Source organism: Meriones unguiculatus, chromosome 6, assembly GCF_030254825.1.
Source record: "Meriones unguiculatus strain TT.TT164.6M chromosome 6, Bangor_MerUng_6.1, whole genome shotgun sequence".
NCBI classification, from domain to species: Eukaryota; Metazoa; Chordata; class Mammalia; order Rodentia; family Muridae; genus Meriones; species Meriones unguiculatus.
The window spans coordinates 6,909,176-6,931,311 of NC_083354.1; the positions used below are offsets into that span (position 1 = coordinate 6,909,176).

At 37.8% G+C, this 22,136-nt stretch overlaps 1 pseudogene; it reads left to right on the forward strand.

The window, feature by feature from the left end:
* Positions 1-22,136, forward strand: part of LOC110548370 (condensin complex subunit 1-like) — a 91,860-nt pseudogene that overhangs the window by 68,772 nt on the left and 952 nt on the right.

Below are 22,136 nucleotides of genomic sequence, written 5' to 3' on the forward strand. Positions count from 1 at the left end.
TCATCCACACTTATCTCCCTATTCTCTAATATTCATGCATTAAGACAACGGAAGATTACTCCCACTGCTGAATTTTTGTCCATTCTGGCATCCTCTCAGAAATACTCACTTTTCTTTTCTCATTGATCAGCTTCTATTCATTCTCTGATGCCCCGACCCACGGTTTGAACTTCATTGTGAATTTTCTCAAAGGGGTGTGAATAAACTGGTGCTTTTGTTAATTCCTCTGTCACTCTCGACTGCTTTTATTCTCATAGTTCCATTCCTAATGGTTTTCTAATTAGTTCAGAAGTTTTCATGTAATCTCCCTGAAATAAGCAAATAGCTCTGTGTGTGTTTTGCTTTTTCTTTTTTGGGGGATGCACTACAGTTCTTGGCGCAGAGATGACTACACAGTTAGTGGTCAAAATGTTATTGATTAAACAAGTCAGTTATGTTTCAAGGTCACACCTAGGTCAGGACGTGTCCAAAGAGAAAAGGCATTCAGAGAGTAAAATAGAAGCATAAGTACTATCTGGTTCTTTCAAAATAGATGCTAGAAAACAAAACACAGCAACAATAAAACATCTGGAGGATCAGAAACCTGGGAACTGTTGAAAAGAAATGCATTATCAGGGGAATGACTTTTAAATGCTAACTGATTTCAGACAGAATCTGAAAAGCACAATGCAGAATATGCTCTCTACATTGGCAGGCTTCCCACTGCCATCAGTAAACCCCAGGCATTTGGCAAAACATGAGGTAAGAGTTATAGGTCACAGTCTCCCTTTCTGCTAGTTTTCAAACGGTAAAAGAGGGAATAAGAAAGGCTCTTGGTAACTGGGCGGAGGGATGAGCATTCCCATTGGTATTGTATGTTCCAACACTCAGCCAGAGAAGGGGAGGTGCAGAGAAAATGCCTGACACCTCCGAGGCATTGAACACAATTGCCCTGATGACCTTCAGCAGCTCTGCATCGGTCTCCCACTGAAGACTAAGAGGAGATGAGGTTAGATAAAGGGCTGCATGATTGGATTTTTGTTATATTTCATGTCTAGGCTCAATCTTGTTAATTATTGAAATTTTCAATAAAATCATAGTCAGAATAAACTCTTCTACTTTGAGTCCATTTCTGTGGAGTCTATAGCACCCATCCATTAGCTTATGATATGATATGCATTCAAATGAACTTCACATCTTCATTCTGAATAGGCAACATCTTCATTTAACCTTCCTATTGTGTAACCTTGTATAGAAATTCTGCTTTATTCCAGAATGTAGATTTTATGTTCACATCATTCCAAGGGCATGGATTTAGTCATAAAGTTTTGTGCCCTGTTAATTGAAGCAGTCTCCCTTGTGTTTTAGATAGATAAGAGGGCATGAAAAGTACCCCTCACAACTTGAAAGTGAGCAAAGAGGCTGTGATGAAGAGCAAGAAAGAAGGTCATGCCTGTAGGAGTTGGAAGTGCAGACAGCCTGAGGCCGTGCAAAGCTGAATGAATGGGCAACTCAGAGAATACAACAGATCCAGAGGTACATTTGCTCAGGAACACAGAGCTTCAAGGGACAAGCTTATGAATCCCTGTTGGATAAGGGACATACTGTGTTAACTTGCTCAGTACTTAGCCAAGCTTCCTTATTCACATCCAGTAAGCTGGCACACACTTGCAACCAGATCATCCTTATTTCTTTAGGTCTTATTTATTATTATTATTATTATTATTATTATTATTACTACTACTACTACCTCTTTCAATCTCAAAATTAAAGGGTAATTAAATATGGCTCTGTAAGTAATGAGACCTCAACTTCAGTCTCATGAGGTGCATGTTACATAAACTACTGCCTGTTTTTTCACCCCTCTGTTAGAATAAGCAGTTCTGCTGTGAGCGTGAGTGAAACACCACTTTCTTGAGTAATAGATTTTCTCTGTTTAACATTCATTGAACACAAATAGCTTTTATAACTTTAAGAATTAATTAAATTGATTTAGCACTGCAATGTATTATAGTCTAAATAAAGTATACAATGTTCCTTTATGTGCAAACCCAATAACAAATGTCTATGTCCATAGCAAACCAGTGAAGACATTTTGTTTTTATGTTGTATAACAATCTTCCAAGGATCCAAGCAAGAAGAGGCCTTTTTATAGGATGGATGGGGAGATTAGTTTATATATTCATCTAAAAAAAGACCTTATTGACCTCTTTTATAGGAAGTGTCAGAATAAAGCAAAGCACACATGAATTCAAATTAAAATTCCACAGCAGTAGCAGAGTAATTCAAGACAAATCCAAGGATAGCCAGGAAATATTGTGTGGGAGGCAAACTAAGGCCCTATAGAGTAAAAAAGAAGTGGATAGGGGTTGAGCCTAGCAAGCCTAATTGGGTGGGAATTGACATAAAAAACTAGTTAAAGTCACAATTTTAACTTTTCAATATATGCTGTATTTCAAAATACTTTCAGTTAGAGAAAGGCTGTGTCTGCTTGAATCTAGATTAAAACACTAATTTCATATTCAGTTTAACCACAGTGTTGTAGAATAGAGGAAGAACACAGTCAGTTATTTTCTTCTTAGCGTGCGGAAGTAGTATCTGCTTGACGGGGTCAGTGGAGATCGGGTCATGAAGTTCGAGAACACAGCAAGTACTGTATTAGGGAATGGGAGAGAGGCCACTCATGTCTCATACTGGCCAAGAATTTTCCTTCGTTCTGCTCATCAACTGAAAAGTTAGGCGAAGCCGAATTAAAGATAAGTAATGATTTGTTTGGTAGAAGAGATTTTTAAGACAGGAGAGCATTCAGACTATTATTGAGAAATAACTCTAACTGATACAAGAGATCAGAACTTCTAAAGAGAGCCCTCTTGTGAGACAATCGGAGAGTGGAAAAATGGGTCCCCAGGGGAAACCTCTATCCATCAGAGGCACCATCTCAATGTTAGCAATATTGTCCACAGGATGCTCATCTCAGTGCTAGGAAATGTGAAAAACGGAGGAGTCACGGAGACACAGACAACGCGTAGCAGGGTTGGAGTCTTTGCAGCGAGCCTCAGAGAGGCTTCTGCCTGAAGTTGTGAAGGTGAAGCCGGGGTTGTAGCGGGGATCCTAGGATGCTGTGGGTGCTAGATTGTGGAACCCATAATGAACACCGAGGGAACTGAGTAGAGCAGGCCCAAGAGAAAATCTGTATGTTGCAAATGGTGGCACAGGTACAGTGGGGCTAACTAGGTTCTTCGGGAGCCTGGATGTCTGCGTTAGCTCCACATGCTACACCGCTTGTCTTAGTGAATTTTGGCTTTGCTATGGTACTATTGTTTCTTCCTTTCCTCTGTTTCCTCCATTTTAGAACAAGAACGTTTGCTATACTAGTATATGTAGGAAGTACGCAAACTTATTTTATTATTATAAGAGCATACAGTTAAAAGACTTGGGGCTTTTAAAGTGTGATGTTTCTTAAATATTGGGGATATATAAAGTTGTATTATGGTGCTGAAGAGGTGGCTCAGCAGTTAGGAGCACATTCGGATGACCCAAGTTCAGGTACCAACACCCACATCACATGGCTCACAACTCCCTGTAATTTTAGCTCAAGGAGATCCAATGCTCTCTTTGGGACTCTGAGTAAGTGCACTCATGTGTGTGTGCCTGCACACACGCACACACACACACACACACACACACACACACACACATTCATAACCAAAAGCTAAAAATAAATAAAATCTTTAATGTTGTACTGTGTTCCACATTATGAGATAAACTTGCTACTTTGGGAACATGGAATAGAAATTTCTGGATTAAAAATGATGTGTCTGGGTGTCAGCTTCACCACTGATGGAGTTGTGATGGTTAATGTTAATTGAATAACCACTAAGATGGGCCTCTTGTGTCTGCGCAAAGGGGATTATCCGGATTACATTAATTGAGGTGGGAAACCACACCTAATTTGTGTGACACCGTTTCCCGCTGAGATCTCCTTCTGTATAAGGCAGAAGAAGCGTAATGAGCACCGACAGGCAGACATTCCTGGCTCTTTTGTTTATGGCGGCCACAATGTGACCAATGGCTTCCAGCTCCTGCTGCCTTGACTTCCCAATCAGAATGGGCTGTACTTTGAAATACGACCTAAAATAAACTTTTTTTTTGTTTAAGTTACTTTGTTATCATTGCAATACAATCATTAAGCTACAAGTGCTTTATAAATGCTAGTCATAATCTATAAGAAGAAAAATATTCCAAAACTCATAAGACAAGGAAAGCATCCTACCCTAGATGACAACTAGCAGACGGTTGTATGTGGGATAATGAGATCTAGGTAGGTAATCACTTTTGTCACTAGGGCAGAAGAACTAGACATGAGGTAAATATACAGTTTTGGATGAACTGTGTGTGTGTTTCATAGCTTCGCGTTAGTGAATGAAAGGGACACATACATACTTTACATAATGCCTCAAGGGCTTGGTTGTGTAGTTTGGAAATGTGATTCCTTGAAGAAACACACTTTTGTTTGGGGACAAGGACTTGAACATTGTAGTTGAAAGTATTAGATTCCATATTAGATTCCCTTATTCCCTTGGGATGATATCAAGAATCTACTCACATGTTTGCAGTAGATATAGGCCATATGTAAAGTTTATTGTATTGTATACCTTGCACAATTAGTTATATTTGCGATCCAAACACTTTGAGAATTCTGTGGAGACAGCGCTGATGTCTCTTTCAGTGAATACTTAACAGAGATGATGCTGAACTTTTCCTCATTATGTAAAAACAGCTACTTCCCTAGCATCCCTGATTCATCCCACTTCCCCACAAGTCCCTTTCTTTATTTTGCTTTTTGATTGACTGGTTTTAATTGAGACTTCCTATGTGGCAACAGGTTTGGAACTGTCCACTGGAGCTTGGCAGGCTCACAAATGGGCACATATATGAAGACAATGACTGTCCATCTTCCAGAATTTATCAGTAGCCAATAGTTTACCAGGGAGAGAGAGTATACTATGAATTGCTTCTTGATCCCTGACTGACTGTTGACAGACCCATTCATGTACAGACGGAGTAAAGCCAAGAGCAGCTACTGTGGTTTCGCATTTGTAGGGGTTATGCTCTGCCCTGAAGACAGAACATTGCATCCCTATTCACTCTCTTCTTGTTCTTACCAATTGTCTTCCCTTTCCAGGATTCTCTGTGAGCTTCAGAAGGCATGATGTACATGTCCTTTGGAGGGCCAGTCACTTCACAGACCCTTATTCTCAGCACCTGACACAGACTCTGCATTCAATAACATTTCATGTCCACATCAGGTGCTAGCAGGATGTTATTAGTTTTAAAGCGTTTTCAGCCAAATTTCCCGGTGTTGGAACATAGAAAATTGAAATTGTTCAATATTAAACAAACAATAGAAGCTTGTAAAATTTTAAAGAGAAGTGTTCTAACATGAGACATAAATAGTACACTCAGAGTGATGGTGACTTTTGCAGGCAGACTTGGGGGTTTGTTATGAGAATAAATTATCTCCAAGAGGTAAGACATCTCAGTACTCACAGCATCTTCCTGAACTCACCTGGCAAACTAGGCATTTCAGTGCAAAATTATGCACTGACAAACAAAAACCTACACAATTCTATGAGAATGAAACTCTTGGTTTTGGCTATTTGGGTGCTTGGTTTCAGCGAGGACGTCACATACAAAACTAGGATGGGCTATTAAATGAGACTTCTCACACAAATCTCTTGGTTTTTCAAAATCATATTTTCAAAATGCTTAAGACCCTTTCTTACCCAAACACAGCTGTTATTCCATCTTGTGAGTATATTTGGTTCTTAATGGGTTTTCTCTAACATTTTTGCTCTAATTTAAAAAATGAGGTGATAATGTCTTTATAACCCCCCACTCCATTTTTTTTTTTAAATAACTAGATTGATCAGCTTTTAAAAATATCCAGAATCAGTTGTCTGGCCTTAATTCTATGGATAAAATTTTTGCTATCTGTTATGTACTTAATTTTTCATGTCACCTATTTTATATTCTTATCACATAGCAAAGCCTGTAACTAGTGTGTGACCTATGTTTTTAGTATTCTATTTTTACTAACACTTGAAAAATGGCATTCGGCTTTGGTAAAATTAAAGGACTGTCATTTAAAGAAATAAGCACCATTAAATGTAAAAGAAATGATTGAACAGGAAGAAATTTGTTTAAACTAGCATTATTATTTACACCACTTTTCAAAGTGTGTCACTCAGCTTGGTTTTAATATTAGTGAACAAATAATAGTATAAGTGTTTTGTTCCACAGACATCACACTGAGGTTCGAAGGCAGTGGCAGTTTTCCCTCGCCACTCAGCCCTCTGCTGATTTTGAGACTTTGTTTTCTCTGCAGTTTGGTGTTCATTTTGAGGCTCTGTAGCATGCATGGCTTTCTTATGCTACTGGGAATGTGCAGGAAGAGGAAGGGAGAAAGAAGACAGACAGAGACCATCCTTAACGTTCTTTTCTAGACATCTCCACCCTGCACAGGATACAAGCAGCTGACAATTCTCTGACCTCCACACAAAGGCATTAGGGGCCTGAGGATGCCATGTAAGTGGGAAAGTGAGAGAAAAGACAACAGAAATCATTAAGGGAAATATAGGAGGAAATAGAAAGGAAAAAAGGCAGGTAAAGGATCTATGTCCTCTGCCCATTTTCCCAGTATATCTTCACATACAGATGATGAAAAGAGATGCAAAATAAAGGCAACCCACTTGTACTTTATGTGATACTTATGAACCATGAAATCTGCTCAAAACCCCAAGGCTTGGCCAATGCCATATTTACAGGAATGGAAAACAAACACATTGCAGATTCGAAAGAAGCCATAGAATTCAAAGAAGTTGAAACACCTAAACAAAGCTGGGCACATTATGCTTCTTCTGTTAAAAATTCATTATCAGCCAGTACTGATTAAGAGGATAGGTAATGCTCATGGAGGCCTGCCAGTCCCCAGGAACATCTAATTAGACCCCTCCCCTAAATCTACTGCCTATTGGGTCCACCTAGGGCACTGTCAGCCAAGGTGAGCAACATGCGGTTGTGTGCTCCATTGTCAGGCCCGCAGCTCTGCCTTCCTTCCGGAGGAGTCCTGTAGCATCAGAAACATTGAGCTAATACCAGGATAACCAGATGGTCAAAGGCCAGCATGAGAACACAATCAGCAAGAGCCAGGGAAATATGCCACCACCAAAGTCCAGTTATCCTACTACAACAAGGCCTGGATGCCACAATACAGCCACAGCCCAAGAAGATGACCTAAAATCCAACCTTCTAAAGATGATAGAGCTCTTTAAAAAAGGAAATAAATAGATCTCTTAAATAAATACAGAAAACTACAATCAAACCAGCAAGTAAAATTAAAAAAACTGATCATGACTTGCAAATAAAAAATAGAAAGAATAAAGAAAAAATGAACTAAGGGAATCTTAGAGATGGAAAAACCTAGGGAAGAGAACAAGAACTATAAATGCAAGCATCACCAACAGAATACACGAGATGGAGCAGAGAATTGCAAGCATAGAAAATACAGTTGAAGAAATTGATATATATGTCTAAAAAATGCTAAATCTAAAAAAATTCTTGACACAAACCATCCAAGAAATCCAAGGCAACATGAAAATACAAAACCTAAGAATAATAGGAATAGGGGAAAAAGAAGATTCCTTTCTCCAATGTCTAGAAAATATTTTCAACAAAGTCATAGAAGAAAATTTCCCCCAAACTAAAGAAAGAGATGGCAATAAACACACAAAAAGCTTATAGAATACCATATAGATTGGACTGGAAAAGAAAACCCTGTCACATAATAATCAAAATACTAAATTTAAAGAACAAAGAAAGAGTATTAAAAACTGTAAGAGAAAATGGCTATGTAACATATAAAGCATACTTACCAAATTACACTTGACTTATCAACCAAGAATCTAAGAGCCAGAAGGGCTGAGGCAGATGTCTTGCATACTCTAAAGACCACAGATGTCATCTCAGACTACTATACCCAGCAAAACTTTCAATCGCCATAGGTGGAGAAAACAAGATATTCCATGACAAAACCAAATTTATCTATAAATCCAGCCTACAGAAGATACTGGAAGGAAAACTCAAATACAAGGAGATTAATACACCGCAATACCCCAGACCAGCATAATCAAAAGAAGGTAATCACACACACACACACACACACACACACACACGGACCCACAGCCACACACACTACCATCACCAACATCAAAATAACAGAAATTAACAATCATTTGTGATTAATATTTCCCAACAACAATGGATACAACACCCTCCCCAATTAAAAAAAAAAAGACACAGGTTAAAAGAATGGATGTAAAAGCACAATCCATCATTCTGCTACATTCAATAAACAGACCCCAGTGACAAAAATAGATATTACATCAGAGTAAACGGCTGGGAAAAGGTTTCCAAGCAAACAGAACAGAAAAGCAAGATAGAGTAGCCATTCTAGTATCTAATAAAATAGACTTTCAACCAAAACTAATCAAAATAGATAGAGAAGGACACATCCTACTCATCAAAGTATGTTTATTTTTGACAAAGAAGCCAAAACCATACAAGGAAACAAAGTATCTTCAACAAATGGTGTTGGTCTAACTGGATCTCTGCATGTGGATGAATGCAAATAGACCCATACTTATCACCCTGAACAAATCTCAAGTCCAAGTGGATCAAAGAACTCAAAATAAAACTATAACACTAAATCTAATAGAAGGAATAGCCTTGAACTCATGGGTGGAGGAGACAACTTCCTGAACAGAACACCAACAGTTCATAAACTAAGATCCACAATTAATGAATGGGACCTCATTAAACTGCAAAGCTTCTGAAAGGCAAAAGACACTGTCAAGGACAAAATGGCATCCTATAGAATGAGAAAAGATCTTCACCAACTCTATATCCAAAGGAGGGATAATATACAATATATATATGATATTATACTCAAGAAATTAGACACAAAATAACCTAAACAAAATAACCCCATTAAAAAATAAGGTAGATAGCTAAACAGAATTCTCAACAGAAAAATCTCTAAACACCAAAAATCACCAAAGAAATGTTCAACATCTTTAGTCATCAGAGAAATGAAAATCAAAATGACTCTTACATTCTTTAGAATGGCTAAGATCAAAAAACTCAAGTGACAACATATGCTGGAGAGGATATAGAGTAAGGAAACACTTCTCTACTTCTTGTGGGAGTACAAACTATACTATCACTTTGGAAATCTGTTAGTTTCTCAGAAAATTGGAAATTGTTCTACCTAAAGACCCAGCTATACCACTCATAGGCATATGCCCAAAACATGCTCTACCATACTACAAGGACACTCACTCAACTATGTTCATAGCAGCTTTATTTGTAATATCCAGAAATTGGAAACAACCTAGATATCCCTCAACCAAAGAATGGATAAATAAAATGTGGTAGGTTTACCCGATGGAATATTACTCTGTTATTAAAAAAAGGACATCATGTAATTTTCAAACAAATGGATGGACTAGAAAATATCATCCTGAGTGAGGTAACCCAGACCCAGAAAGACACACATGGAATATATTCACTTATAAGTGGATATTAGCCATAAAGTACAAGATAACCATATTACAACCATAGACCCAAAAAAGCTAAGTAACAAGGAGGACCCAAGGAAGGATGCTTGAATCTCACTCATAAGGGGAAATAAAAATGGAAGTGGATGGAGGGAAGGAACTGGGTGGGAGAGGGCTTGGGGAAGGAAACATCAGTGGGGATCAGGTGTGAGTACACGTGGAGAGGCCTGGGAGAGAGAATGAAAATTGGTGTGGGAGGAGCATCTCTGCTGTGAGCATGGGACCTGGGATGAGGGAGGCTCTCGGGAGTCCGTGGGGATGACTTCTAGCAGCAGGGCATAAGGAGCCTAAAGTGTCTACCTCCTGTAGCTAGGTGGGACTTCCAGTGGTGGGAGGGGGACACCAACCCATCCACAATACCATCTACCCAAAGTTTGTCCTGCATAAAAGATGTAAAGGATAAAGATGGAGTAGAGATTGAAGAAATGACCAACCAATGACTGGCCCAACTTGAAACCCATCCCATGGGAAAGAGCCAAACCTTGACACTATTAATGATACTTTGTTATGATTGCAGTCAGGAGCCTAACATACTTGAATTATGAGAGGCTTCATCTAGGATCTGATGGAAACAGATGTAACAATCCACAGTCAAACAATAGGCAGGACTCCAGGAGTCTTGTGCAAGAGTTGAGAAAAGGATTGAGGGGACTGGAAGGTTCAGGGACACCACAAGAAGACCTTCAGAATTAACTATCCTGGGCATATGGAGGCTCACAGAGACTGAACCACCAACAAAACAGCATGAATGGGCTGAACCTAGGCCCCCTACACATATGTAGCAGATATGCAGCTTGGTCTTCATGTGGGTCCCCTAACAATTTGAGTAGGGGGCTTCCTCTGACTGTGTTACCTACATTTGATCCCTTTTGCCTAGCTGGGCTGCCTTGTCTGGTCACAGTGGGAGAGTATGTACCTAGTCCTTCTGACTCTTCATGTGCAAGGATGGGTTGGTGCCTATGGTGGGGCTCCTCTTCTCTGAAGAGAAGGAGAAGAGGATAGGGGGTGATGTGAGGGTAGGACTGACAGGAGAGGAGAGAGGTGGTCTGGAATCAAGATGTAAACTGAATAAATAAACTATTTTAAAAAGTGAAATGTGGGAACAACAACAGGATAGGAAATGCATGAAAATCAACACAAATTCCACTCTTGCAGAATAGAAAGCCCCCAAATAAAACCACATCAGTCAAGCTTAAAAAAAAATAGTAGGACAGTTAAAGGTAACAAGAAAATTTAAATAATTCAATTATAAGATATGAGAAGAACCCGAGTTGGTAATTTTTTTTTGGGAAAAAAGAAAGTATATGAATGAAAAATGTGATCCAACATCACTATTATGAATGGAGGAGACTAACTAAACAGTCATCAAGCATTCACCACACATCTGTTAGAGTAGCTGCTACCAAAAGGCAGGAGGTTACCAATGCTGGGGACAGTATGGTTAAGAAAAAAGTCTCCTGTGTGCAGTAGAGAATTGTAAAAGCAAGCGAAAAAATCTATTAAAACCAGAGCTACCAGGACACTTCATCTTGGTATTGATTTTTGGTGGAAATCAATGAAAAGATGAGCCTCTGGGCACCTCCATGAGGGTTACATAGGTTATGGTTAGCATCTGAGAATGTCTGGGAGGGTTTTTCTTGGATCGATTAGCTAAAGTGGAAAGACGCATTCTTAACGGGGGTGGAAACTTTTCAGGAGCATCCCAGATAGGAAGTCATAGGGGAAAGGCTTTTTTTCTGTCTGCCTTCCAGTCTTGCTTGCAAGCTCATGTATCCTGCCTGCAAGTTGATCTACTCTATTGCCACCACCGCTGCTGTTGCATTTCTTTACTGATATCAGAGCCCAGTTTCTTTGGGTCTCTTTTCCCTTCAGGCCCTCGTGAGAAAGGATGGCAATGATTTGCTTACTTATCTCCTAACTTCTCACATCAAAAAGAAATGAACTATACTGGCCATTGAATTATAATTCTTACTCATTGCTGTGTTAGCAAACAGTGTCAAGGACTTTGACTACAACGGTACTGAGTCCACTAACATCTCAACAAAGAGCACATAATAGCTTCCCAACACATGTATAATGAGGGTCACTCTCAAACTGCCCTCGGCAGGAACTATGACTCACACATAAAAGGATGCATGGTAGTCAACTCTCCCACATCACAGACTGCTTTTCTGATGCCACATACATTATATTCTGTGTTGCAAATGGCATTGTATGGTTCCATTTACAAAGCGACTTTGTCAAGGTCAGAGGTCAGGCATTGAATAAAAACGAGTATCAATTTAATGAGAACCAGTGATGGAAATACTAAATTATCTGGTCCTTGTTAGAGCCTGTATCAGGCCCTGTGGAGTGACTTTTTAAGCCACCATTTATTTGTGTGCTTCTTATAGCCGATCCTTGAGTTTAAACTTCTTTGAGCTATTGCTTTCTTTATACTGAGCTACAGAGCACATGCTCTATTGAAGATTTAAAAGGTCTAACCTTTCTGGAAAAAGAAGTAAAAAGAACAACAAAAGTGAAAGGTGATGCTCATTCTGCTGACCTTCTGGTCAATATTCTGTCTGACAACAGCAGAAAGCTTGGTAAACAAGATCTGAGTGTTCTACTTTCATAGAGTAAGGAACACAGCTGTTTACCTTACTCCGTCCAGCCTTCAAGTCCCATATGGATTTCTAGATGGAAGATAATGTTTCCATATAAACATTGAGATAAATGTTACTCTCAAATTCATTTCTTTTTAATAGTTTGCTGACTCACATGAGCAGCCTTCCTCTTCTTTATGTCATTAACATTACATGTTTACTAAGAGAAAGTCAAAGGCTGATCAACACTGTCAAAAACTCCATTGGGTCATCTCGTGCTCCACAGTTCATTTGTTACTGTCATCTATGAGTCTCTGCTCCACTCACACCGGTTTCCCTTTCTCCCTTCGGGTGATATCCCCCATACTTGCTAGGTAAAAGCTAAAAGTTGATGAATCCTGACCAGGAAAGATCTTTTTAAGACACCAAAGTCCTTTCCCTGATGATCTAAACCATAATTTTTGACTAATGCCATACCAACATCTGAACAAAAAGGATAAGTTAAGATATTCAGAAAACTATCACAACAGTTTTCGAGAATCATTCCCACTCAGTTGAACTTGTCCTGGCTCATTTTTAATTATTATTAGTTCCTGGATTTATTTACTTATGTTTTTTTTTCTCACAGGTTCATTCTTGATGTTGTTTTTCTCAGGTGTGACATAACAGATTTCTTACATTTGGATCAGCTTTACATGCCTAGGAAGTTCTTCTGCAAGAAGCCTTTTGTAGAGAATTTGCTAATGTCTTACCCATTTGCATCCAATCTTTATCTTGTTTCCTTTGGCCAGCATCATGACATCTACCTAGGTAGCTCAGGAGATGAAGTAAGCAACACCTCTGAATGAAAGAATATTTTATCCTGTGAAGTAGATAGTCAAGCTGGCCTCCTTCTAAATCTCTCCACATGTCACTTTCACTTCAGCTCCTCTTCTCCTCTTACCTAACTCTGCAGACTTCACTGGAACAGGGCACTATGAGGACCCCACAGAGCCCTGGACCTGATCTCTGTATAGTAACTCAGAGCAAACATTGCTTCTTACTGTTGTACCCAACGCTTTCTACAGTGGAAGTGCTACCCAAACCTTATGCTACCCATCTCTCTCTTCAAGATTATGAGCAGGGTCAATAGCTGACTCAGTTACTGACTTTGACTCTGAGACTATTACCCTAGATGAATGAATCTGTCTTATCCATATTATATTATTGACTTGGATTCCCTGCATCTTATTACTCCTTAATTTGGAGGTACAGCTCAACATCTCTCAGGCACACTTCCATTTCTGCAAGTCTCCCAGTCACTGCTTTCCCTGTACCACAGACAAAGTAGCTCCTGCCCTTGCCCGAGCCTATTTCCTTCATCATTCGTAGGATACATGGACAAAGCTTCACACTAACCTCTCAGTGAGGCCCAGACAGAGAAAATCATAATCATCTCTTTCAATTTGTTATTCATTTAGACTCCAAAGCCATGTTTCTGAGACAACCATTCTAGCAAGCCATAGCATCTTAGGTAAATTTATAAGTCAATGTCAAACAATGGATTAAGCATTACTGCAAACAGGAGCAACACATTTTGATAGGCAAATCTGCTTAGAAAACATCTGTGTTTACATGTCTTAAACACTATTGAGACTCTAACAGAATATTTAAGTAGTTGCATAGTGCCACACACATTGTGTTTTCTCAAATATGTTATTACATTGTAAAGAAGTCTCAATATGCAAACTATTAAAACATAAAATTATCAGTGTCTCACAAACATATGTCAAGTAGAAAATGCCTAACAGTCTGGAAGAGAAATGCAAGAAGCAACACAAGTCAAGAGTCTTACTAATATGCACAGTTAATAACCTTTCTTTAAGAAGAAAATCAAGAAATTGAAAGGAAGTATAGATAAATTATTATTTATACTATATTTGAAAAATGTATTTGTATTTGAAGGAAAAATAACTTAGGTATGTGATATTTTAAAAGTAAGCTACAGTGCACTCTGTTATATAAATTTTGAAATTAGGACATGCATATTTTTGTTATAGTGCCACATCCACAGAGCTATAGCCTCTTCTAATTATGCCTATGAATGACTTGTCTTTTTCAGTTTCCCTATCTGTAAAATGGAGATAACAGTATTTACTTTCCTCAGAATGTGCTAAGGTGTATGAATTTTATAATGTGTATAATGCATTTTGAAGATGAACACCTCCACATAAATGCTAAGTCTTATTATTGTGCACAAATTTATGAGTTACCACAGATGCACAATTCCAAAGAATACATTAAGGGCAAAATTTATCATGAATATTCTCTGGGTTGTACCCCTGAATTAAATATAAAGGTAAGAAGAGGTCTTTAAATACTAAACACAGACAAGAGTGATTTTGTTCAGATTTTCCTTGTGTGTAGACTGTTGTCTATTACAATTAGACAAAGAATTAAAGAGGCATAATTTATATTAAGAATTGTGAAGTGTTTGGCTTTCAAAGCTTTGCCCATTTTTCTTGCAATTCTCAATTATGTAAGGTTAATAAAAACTACCTCTTTTCAATTACTTTATGACTGTAGGAATTTATTGGAGAGCATTGGGATTTTACTTTCAATCATCAAGAATAAAATTTTATCCCCAAAATAATTATAATACTTTCAGTCATTAAATGTTGCCTTCATTGTCAAAAGGTATAACTTCTTTCAATATACAAGTGCCTCAGGAAAAATAAATCACATTACTACAGAGAATGCCTTGTTGGAGGTCTCCTGAGTTCATTATCAAAGTGTCTACTTTGTATTTTCTACCTCTGTTGTAATAAAGATGAAGCATACATTTTTGTTAAACTTACGACAAGTGGCATTTATTCCCAGGTAGCTATATGTCTGAGTATTCACTCTTCTCCTTGGCTATGCTACAAATTCATGAGGATAGTGTCTTAGAAAAACAAAACACAACCCCAACATGATAGCCAATGGCAAGATTCTCAGGGTTATTCTACCATCTCAGTGCTGGGTTCTAAGGCATGGCTCTCATCCATTGCAGAAAGTTTAAACAATCTCAAAAGTACAACTATTTGCTTTTGTTTTGTTTTTTGTTTGTTTTTGTTTGTTTGTTTGTTTGTTTTTTGCTTTTATTTTTAGCTCTTTTAATGGTAAACATTTAGAAGTGCAAGGGGATAACTCCAGTGCAGGGAAGAAAGGAATCATTGAAGACAACAGTAAAAGTCAGTTACCATTGCCTCTTACGTTTCCTTCATTTTATTTTTGACAAAGAATTGCTGTTACTTATAAGCCATCATTTCTCAGAGGGATGTTCAGACTAACCATTCATGTGTCTAAGTAACCATGAAAAATGTTGCCTTCCATCTTAAGAGTAGCATTAATTTGTTTTAAGCGTGAGTGCTGCCAGCTAGCTCCATAGACAAAGCCATTTGTTGAAATGGGGCTTTACTGAGAGGAAAGTTAATGCAAATGAAGGATTGAGTAAAATCCATGCTAGCTGGAAGAATCTAGTTTACATTGGACAATGTTTTTCAAAAGTTAAAATGAAGTAAACAAATGAAAAAAAAAAGACAAAAGTGATGGCAATAAACACAATATTAGTTTAACTGGGGAGAATGTCACTATGCTTTCTGAAAGATGCTTCAAAAGCAAGGTCAAGGCATCATCTATCTCCTTATTCAACTGACTCATGTTTATTTACATTAAACCCATTCTGTATGCCAAATACGCATTCTGTGAGGCATACAGAAAAGAAAAGAAAATCACCTTTATAAAGATTATTTATTTTCTATTTTTTTATGAAATCCTCAGATAGTTCAGGAGTAGAAAGAAATTCTGGGGCCTGTCGACACTTCTGGAAGTCCCTTTTCTCACCAGGATGAGTTATCTTAGAGAAAATGAAGAAGGCGTAAAGAAAGAAGGGAGAAGAAAAGGGTGAATGATGGGTACATGAGGGAAAGAAAATGGGAGTGAGTGAGGGCAAGAAAGAGGAAGGAACAAAGGAAAGAAAGAAAAGGCCAGCTTTTATCAGTACTCAAAGTAAAGTCTCAAGGAAAGTAGCAATAACAACAAAGGTAGTTTAAATTCTAAAATTTGTCACTAATGACTCATTCTGGAGAGACTTTTGAACTGCCATGTTTGCCTGACATTGCAGCTTTGAGAAGTCAAACTGATGAGGCTCCAGTCCCGAGAAAGAAGAAATATATCTAGTTTTGGAATAAATGATATAGATCATTTAATCTGTAATGATATTTCTTATGTAGATAATTCATTTACATTGGAAAATGAGAATTAATTGGAATGAGTCATATATATTATCTAATAGGATAAATGTAGTTCTTATTTTCTAAACTGTGTCTAAATAATTACCCTATACCTACAGATAGGTATAATTTTCACTCCTCATAGAAGAACCTTCTCATTGCAGCAGAGACCATTTCAATAAAACACAGTGGTCAAAGTATAGAAAACAACTAATTGTGGAGATGCACAGCTCTAATAGACTCATATACAACACAAGTCCCACAACTAAGGCTCAGAGCACATCTTGAGAGAAACACTATGTATTTCAGGTCAATGTCACATGTATTTCTCATTATGATATTAAACACGTTAATTCCACTCCCCTTATGTCTGTTTTCTTGTTGGAATTTAGAAGTTGCCTCAGGTTGTTGTCTCTGCTGCCTCACTCTTTTTTATTTTTATTTGTGTGTGTGTGTGCCTTCTCCACGTGGGCTTTTGCTGACTGCTCCAAGGAAATGTGTTTAACACGGTTACCAGTGCTTTTGTCACACGCCCTTCCCTAGGTAGACAAACTTCTTACCAGTGTATTTAAAGAGTTGTTTATTATCCAGTTGTCTAGACTGACAAAAATAAATATTCAAGTATGTCTTAAGTAGAATTAAAAGAATGGATTTGCTTAACATGCTCTAAACTTATCTGACCAAAAGCCAACACTTCTCCATTCCAAATATATTAGAGCTTGGATATGAAAATTACTCTAAATCAATGAATTAAATATCTTACTAAACCTGAACATGAAGATGTCTGAAGGAAAAGCAAAAAAATATAATAATAAACTGAAAGGACCAAGCCTGACCCCCTCTCCCCAAAGTCATCAGTCCTAGAAACAAGGCCATAAAATTCCCTAACAAAGTAACAGCCTGGAGGTAACCACAAGACTGGGAAGGTATCTTATCTCAGGGTGGAGCATCTGTGCTGGGCAGCCCACCAACCTAACATTCCTGAAGTCTATAGTTAGCTCACTCAGTGTTAGTTGTGTTAGTTAGCCAATCACTTGGTAACAAGCTTGCCCTTACTGAATGTCATTCAATCATGTAACTGCTAAGCTGGGAATTCTGGGTTCTTGCTCAAGCCCCAAATAAAAACTCTGCCATGCAGCTGCTAGGGGATCTCCTCTCTGAAACATGGTGATGGTGATGGAGGAGAGACTGAGCTTAAGCCGGAATGGAATAAAGATCTTTGCTCTTGCATATGTGGTCCGGCTGGCTGGCTCTTGGTGGTCTTTGAGGACCCTAAGATCTGGGCATAACAAAACCTAGTCTAAGAGTTATTTTTAGGAATATGCCTCTAATTAAGTCATATTATTGAAAACCTAGACAGACAAACTCTGCAAAGTTATTATAGTTAAAGCTTTTCATATAGGTGAGATGGAAAAACCCTTCCCTAATGAGGACAGAAACTCCACTCCTTGAGACTTACATAACCCAGATGTGCCTGGCCCTGAGAAGCAACTTCCTTTTTTCCCTTCCCCATTCCCACCTTGAAAGTGAGCTTTGTACTTCAAAACAGAGCCTAAATGAGATTCGATTCAATGTGCATTAAAGGAGGCAGTTATTTTCCTAAAGAATAATTCCATAAGAAGCAGAGCAAAAGAGTCTCATTATTTCATCCACAGCAGAACTTACAAACACTTTAAAGTATTTTTCCTTGCACGCTTCCCTGGAGGTGCTCCAGAGTGGCTGGCGACCTTATTTTAAAGTCCTTTACTCATTCCCCGATCTTGTTCTGCTTTATCAACACAAGCCCCGTGGTAAACCCACAGTGGCCTCTGATCCCATAGCTCAGGAAAGCCAGGCTGAAGTGCCATTGCTTTTCACAAGTAGCTCCTCCAGATACATAAATAGCAATGTACTACTTAGAAACTAAGTTACCCAGCGTATCACATTGTCTCATTTGTTTATGTTAGATTTTTGCCATTTATGAGCAAACAAGGTCAAGTGTTTTTTTTTTCTTCAAATAAAAATTTCATACAAAGATTTTCATACAAAGATATTTGTGTGTGCCATGAAAAGGTTCTGCACCCAAGGTGTGGCACAGATGTGTTAATTTAGAGCAACCTGCCACCCTCCAATTGCAATATGCAGATTTTCCTAAGTTATAATGGAAATAAGGCATTCAAATCAACTTCAAACATCATCTAATGAACTGAAAGTTAAACAAAGCCATTGGAGAATGTGTAGTGGTGATCAGACAGACTCCACAGAAAGGCACTGGTGTTCTGGTGTTCCCTTTCTTCTGACTTTGGCAGACATGACATTGCATAAATGAAGAATGAAAGTAAGGTATGCCTATAGCAGACTCGATGTTTGGAAAATTCTGAAGCATTTATAGATAGCCGTGGAAGGAGAATATGCAGGGAAAAAAAAGAGGTCTACAGGTCTGGCCGGTAACAGTCTTCTTAATGCAGATACAGGAGAAATTTTAAATGAGGAATTGTGCCCGTCACTTATGTTGGCTCCCATATTGACCAATACCCTTTTCTGTGCCATGTCAAAGAATGTAAATTTGAGACCTGGGTAGATGGAAAGGCAGGAGAACCTCCCCTATCAGTGGACTGGAGGAGGGGCAGGGGAGAAGAAGAGTGATGGCGGGTAGGCTGGGGAGGGAATGAGGGAGGGAGCTACAGCTGGGATACAAAGTGAATACATTGTAATAATTTAAAAAATAAAGAAAGAAAAAGAAAAAAATTAAAAAGAAGAAGCATTTTATAAGTAAGAGCTAAAAGAGCTATTTTCCCTGAAAGACGTCCAGGGCACAGAATACAATTTAAAAGGGTTAAAGAGGAAGTCTTTTCAGTGCTGCAAAGGAAGCAGAATTAATTGCTTCAGAGCCTAGAGAACTCCCAAGAACAAAAGCATCACTTTGATACTTTGAAGGCCTTAGGGTAGAGCAATAGAGTTCTCTAGGGTCAGGGCAAAATGCCAGGTGATGGAGAAACATCAGCAAGGTGAAAAAAAAAACAAAAAACAAAAAACAAAACCTGGAAAAGTGTATCAATACAGTTTTCTAGGAGAATCAATATTGTGTTCTAGGCTCTGGAAGGTATTAATGCACTTTGAAATTGTGAGAGATGTTGAAATATAGGATAAAATAAAGTTTTGATAACAGGGAAGCTGAAGAGAGAAGAACCAAGATGATGGATGTGAACAGATAGATGGTATATGATAGCAGATGATAGATACATAGAATGGGTGATAGATATATAATATACAGGTAGGTAAGTGATATAGACTGATACTTAGATGATGAATAATAGATGTATAGATGATGGGTAGATAGATAAATAGAAAGATAACAGATGGCAGATGTTAGAAAATAAGCCAGAATAAAGAATCACTGACTTGTAGTTGTCCTAATAGGAGACATGTCAATAAAGAGGCCAAAACCAGAAAGAAGGACCCAAGCAATAGATGACTGTGTTTGCTTGGAGGGACATATGATTGTGCCACTGTTAATGACGTCTTTCCATAACCAAAGAGGAAAAAAAGCAGTGAATTATGGTTATCGCTAAACAATGATCCTAAAATTGGCCTTGTTAGATAACCTGACATTACATTTCTCTGTGCTAGAAATAAAATATAATGGGGAAATTTTGGATGCAGAAAGGTGATACACTAGACTACTGTACACTTAAAAAATCTTGAATAAAAATGTTGACATTTATTTCACATATAAGTAGTTTGCTGCATAGACATATATATTTATTGTTATTTTTCTTTATTTTTTTTGTTTGTTTTTTTTTATTATTTTATTTTATTTTTTAAAATTTCATATATATTAAAGAGCCAAAGGGATGGATACGAATAGATACATGATAGACAGATGATAGATACATATGATGGGTGATAGCTATAGAGTAGATAAATATTAGGTAGATTAGTAAATGACATATATATGGAATGAAATATTATATCCATCCTCATTCCCCTTATCTAATCTAGCTTCCCTTATATTCATTCTAATTTATTCCCCCTCCTAATTGCATGTCTGCTTTGCTCATTTATTTTTTTATAAACTACTAACTTTAATTACCACAGCACATGTGTATGTAGGTAGGGGCTTATCCATTGGAGCATAGAGCATAGTGGTCACATCGTCAAAAAGGAATGATTCTCCCTCTTCCACCATTTAGCCCCTCTGTAAGTCTCTTACTCTAAGCACTTTGATCAGTGATGCATTTCTCCACTGAGTGATGACCACTACAAAAAAGAAGTTTCTCTGACCAAGTTTAAAAGTAGCCCAAGTCTACAGTCATAAACACAAATACCATACAACCATTTAAAAAATAACAATAGCAAGTTCTACCCTAGTGCCTGTGACCTTCCAGCCTTTGTGTCTATGTTTTTTTTTACCAGCTCTCAGATCTGGTCGCTGCCCTGGGTCCTAAGCTTCCATTGAAGCAACTGAGAAATGCAGAGCTCCTGGCTTGCTTGTGAGACTTACCATACATGCCCTCAAGAATCATGATTTTAACAAGTAAACACCATAGACTAAATCATGTACACTAAAACTATTTAGAGAGTCACATCACAGGGTTTTATCTTCACATACATCCACCTTAAATAAATTTGTTTTCAGAGTATAAGTGAGACAATCATACTTTAGAAGTTTCACTTATTCTAGTTTATATCTGTGCTGTTTTTCTCAAACATACAGTCTTAAAAATAGAAATCAGTTTTCTCCAATGGAGGGTCACTGGGTACACAGACACACTGCAGGGGAGGCCCCATCCTCAGGATGAGTTGTCCTACACAAAATGAACTCAAGGGTATTTTTTCAGAATTTTTTTTAATTCATTTTATGTAGTTTTGGCTTTTTTTTTTCTTTTTGGTCTTTTGATTGTCTCACTTTCGTTTTTGAGTATTGCATTATTTTGCATGAGTTTTCTGTCTTAATTTTGAGTCTGGGTATTTATTATTTATTTAGTTATCTCTCTAGAGTAAGACTATAAAGTTGGGTATGTAGGAAAGGGGAGTAGAAGGAAGCTAGGAGGAAGTAGCATGGGAAAGTACTCTAATAAAGTCTTCATGATATCCTGGAAATAAAAAAAAAAAAAAAATAGAAGTGACCTTTGCAGCCCAGCCACACACTATATTCTCCTCTAACAAGTCCTATCTGTAAGTGAATTGCTCATTCTCACAGATCCTGGATGTCTGCCATTCCCTCTGCATGCTTCTTGCCCTCGTGCTTATGTATTCTTCTTCTTATTGTTTTGATGAAACGTAATTTTAAATGTTTCAATTTTCTGATTTAACTTCTTCATTTCATTTCTTTCTTTTGGTTTTAATTCTTTTCTCTCACTACTATGCATTACTTTCACAATTCAATGTCTTTATGATTTTATCTACTTTACACTTACATATGTGAATGTGAGGGGATGGCATTATAAAGATGATTAAAGGTGTATTATTTCTCAAGTGCAAGTGACAGTCAATGATGTAATGAGAGAACTTAGGAACACAAGACAGTGGGAACACAAAGAGCTGAATAGTTAAAGACTGTAAATCTTGCTTGTATTTTGTAATCTATTGAAATTATTTTGTGGTGTGTTGGAATTTATGTACAGGTGGCTGTTCGTGCACTTTTGTAGGTACTTGTGTAC